The sequence below is a fragment of the Macrobrachium nipponense genome, chromosome 13, assembly GCF_015104395.2.
Source record: "Macrobrachium nipponense isolate FS-2020 chromosome 13, ASM1510439v2, whole genome shotgun sequence".
Classification (NCBI taxonomy): Eukaryota; Metazoa; Arthropoda; class Malacostraca; order Decapoda; family Palaemonidae; genus Macrobrachium; species Macrobrachium nipponense.
The window spans coordinates 43,346,022-43,350,223 of NC_087206.1; the positions used below are offsets into that span (position 1 = coordinate 43,346,022).

At 37.0% G+C, this 4,202-nt stretch overlaps 1 pseudogene; it reads left to right on the forward strand.

Moving 5' to 3' along the window:
- Positions 1 to 3,967, forward strand: part of LOC135225764 (uncharacterized) — an 86,242-nt pseudogene extending 82,275 nt beyond the window's left edge.
- The last annotated feature ends 235 nt before the right edge of the window (positions 3,968 to 4,202 follow it).

The window sequence follows — 4,202 nt, forward strand, 5'->3', positions numbered from 1 at the left end:
AATTCAAAAGTGTTAGGCAATAATTAAAATTTGGAAATTAATTCACAAGTGCTAAACAACAATGAAATTTGAAAAGAATTCTAAGTAAATGCAAATTAATTCACAAGTTTTAATTTCAATTAAATATGCAATGATTAATTATTGAAAATAACTAAGTTAATCAAATTGTGAATGCAAATGAAACCACAGAAAAATGTGGAAAATACCAAAATTGTAAAAAGCACTACTCAAAAACACACACTTCAATAAGAAAATGGATAAATGCACAAAAATTTCATTTCAATAAAAAAAATGAAACAAACACAAAACACAAAATTTGCAATGTGTAAAAATTTAAAGTTTCACCAAACCATTGTAACTATTAGTTGCAACTAATAAATATTCAATAACACACTTTATCTTAGTACCAATTTTCTTTCTGCTGCAGCTTGTTTCACAATTTCACCAATTCACAATATTTCGCAAAAGAAAAGGTGCCGTTACACACTTGTACAATGTTTCGTTCAGATTCCACAAAAAGCACTAAATAATATTAAATAACTCCAAGAATTCCGAAATCTAAAAGTTACGTGTGACCAATGATTGTGTATAAAATCTTTATGTTACGTTAATATCAAGTATGGCGAGAGAGAGAGAGAGAGAGAGAGAGAGAGAGAGAGAGAGAGAGAGATGTCTGAACCATGGATTTAAAGCCTGTAATGAACCTCTTTCCTTGTACGGGAGCTGAAGTAGATCTCGCACAAAACGTTTTGGACTTGCAAAAGAGGGTGGAATTCTTCTAGAAGCTTCTAATATGACATAACTTTACAGAAAAATCGTAAAATCTCCACATGATTATTGACAAAGAAGTACGTGTCTGAAACCAGCCATGTAGCATGCTCTCTACATGTTCCAAACAGAAGTCCCTTATCAGTCGTGATGATATGTATCCAAAACACAATGGAGATCTCGAGATCTCTTAATCTGAGGTGATGACAAGTTGTGGAAATAATTCTATCTTGGAACAGACAAAGTTAATCTCTCTCTTTACTTCTACGTTATATTAATTTTAAAATTATTTTATGCGAAATCTGAACATACATTTTAAGACATCCTATAACTCTAAGCTAAATAAATAATCTGAAAATGTTGCAGAACTCTTTTCTAACATTTTATGACGCTTATCACGTCATAAAATAGGACCGCTCAAAATTATTTGCCATGGCCACTAAAGTGGCACAGTTCGCCTCTGAGACCTAATACCTCTTTTGCATCATTTATCCATCATTTTCTAGGTATTCCCTCCTCCTCCTTTATAGAATTCTGTATTATACACTTTTCATCACCCTACAATTCTCATGTCTCTCAACATTGCTATACCATTTAGCTACTCTTTTGACAGTTTGTATCGCCATATTTCGTAACCTTTCAACGCTTCTTGCTCCATTCTAAATATATATATATATATATATATATATATATATATATATATATATATATATATATATATATATATATATGTGTGTGTGTGTGTGTGTGTGTGTGTGTGTGTGTGTGTGTGTGTGTACAATACCGCTCGTTCGCGTACGCGTATGCATGCTAATTCCAACACTAATGCCTTTACAGAAAACCATTCACTAGTGTTTTACCTAAGACGAGAATTAGAAATGTAATTATTATTGAGCATCCTTTAGAAGGAAAATGAACAATACGTTCATCGTAATTCCAAGTAAGTCTCAACCCCAGAGGCGTGTGAACGGTTTTCAAAATATGCGGACTTAGTATTAATCAATTGTTATTTATCTACTGTTGTGTCTCAAAACATATACTAGGCAACATTTTAAAAGATCTTATTGATGAGACTGTTGAATTAGTTTCTTACAATAACAGATGCATTTTTAGAACTAAAGAATTAAACTGAAACTTATTTATGGTTCATCTTTCCTATGTTGCAGTGGGAAACTCTCAAGTCGTAAAATCGGCAGTGAAAAATACCCTGATAACAGACGAGAATATCCAAGCAGCTCTGAAGAATGCCGAAGGCTCAGACGCACAATTGATCTCTTGGTCACTACAAGACTTTCCCACGAAAGGAGACAACTACACTCATATTGTGACCAGTGTTGAGGTCAAGTACCATCTCAACGACGTAGAATCTACAAATTCATTCGTAGCGAAACTTGGGATTCCCCAGCCAACAGTAGTTCTTCATGACAGCATCCACTTCGCTTTTGTCAAAGAGGCAGAGGTGTACCAAGAGCTTATTCCTCTTCTGAACTCTGAGATGACCTCCTTAGGCCTGAAACCCCTCAGAGTGCCCAAATGTTACTATGCTACGTGTGGACCTGAGAAGGAGGTGATCTATCTGCAGGACCTGAGATGTTGCGGCTTCCAAATCTACAGTCGACAGAAGGTCTTTGACAAGGCACACACCACTCTGGTGCTGAAGGAGTTAGCGAAGCTGCACGCGTCTTCCCCCTCCTGTTGCAGGTGACAGACGGCTACGAGGATTTGGAAGCTAAGTTTTCCATACTACATAAAGACTGCTTTGACATTACTAAAGAGACCATGCAGCTATCAAAAATTATCTTAAACAGATACATTGAAAAGACGCTGGCTGTCTTGAGGGACATAGGCAACTACGAGAAGGCAGTAGACTGGCTTGAAAGCTTGAAACCCAGAGCCTTTGAGCTGATGATGAAGCAGTTGAATTACAACACTCGGTTTGCTGTTGTATGTCACGGCGACTGCTGGAATAACAACATGCTCTTTAGGTAAGATGCTTCTGTAATCTTGATCGTTTAGAATTAGTAGCAATAATTTTTGCATGTTATTTTCCTACAAACAGTTGAAATATAATACATTTTTAATAGTGTTTAGCTGCCCATTTCATTTTATCATTCCTTTGCAGGTCTAGAAGCCAAGTCCATTAAAATATTACAGGTTAATAGAAATAAATGAATTGCATCGGTTCAGTAATGCTGTTATGTAGGACTGGGTTCAGGCTTAATAATGAAATGCACATATTGTTTTTAGTAAAAAGATAAAAATAAATGACAACGCTTAAACAAAATTAAATAACTTCCTTGTTCACCCACATATCGTTGCTCTATAAAAGATAATTTGCTATAGTCAGTGACTATTTTATTCAAAATATGAATGTGCCCTTGAAATACGTACTTATGAAATTTGATTTCCAGATACGACGCCATAGGAAACCCAGCCGAGGTGATGCTCATAAATCTGGATCTCTTTCGACAGGCGTCCTTAGCCATAGACCTCAAAATGTTCTTTTACCACAGCTTATCCTACCACGACAGAGAAGCGAATCTCGAGTACTACTTAGACACGTACTACGCGTCCTTCAAGAACGTCATGGAAGCTGGGGGACTGGCCATGCCATTCACCAGAGAGGAGCTCGTGGACGAGTACGAGAGCAAACATCTGTACGCTTGCTTCTGGGCAATGGCTTATCTGCCGACGCTCGTCGGTGCCAACGAAGACATCCAGAATGAGAGTCCGTCGAGTCAGTCCGCCGAATCATCCGAAACCGAAAAGAATTTGGACCCGAGGCGGAGCATCACCGCCCACACCATCTGGGAGGACCCCCTTACGCAGGAGAGGAAGGATAACTTCGTTCGCAAGTTCAAAAAGAATCCTGAAATTATGGCGCGCTTCCTCTCCTTGTTCGACAGGATTGAGGAAGAAGAGGCGGAGGACGTTTGACTCGGCATCAGGTTAAGAGAATCATCAAGTAGTATATAAAGGTCTGATTTTTATTAAGCTTCAATCATTCATCTGAAATACATTTCAGCAAATACATATCTGCAAGCCTCTCATATATTCAGATTTCGAACTTGATGGCTGTGACATAAATTGATTCATTACCATTGCTATCAAACATTGTTCATAGTGTGATTCATTGGAATTCTCCTTTCTGCTCCATTGTTTTTAGCACTCAAAATAAAGGTTAAGAATACATAAAGGATTCTTGGGTGTTTTTCTAATTCTTTGGAATAATCCGTACATTGAGAAAATGAATAATGTTACAATGAATGGAAAGTGAGCGAAATTTCTTTATTTATATCTATCTTCAGGGACCAGTAAGAATAGTTTCTCTTAACACTCGAGTTAATTCGATATCTATAATAATGAGAAATTATCCCTAAACGCCATCTGGGAGGCTCCCCGTAATAACCAATTTGTGTAAGTTTTCAACGCAA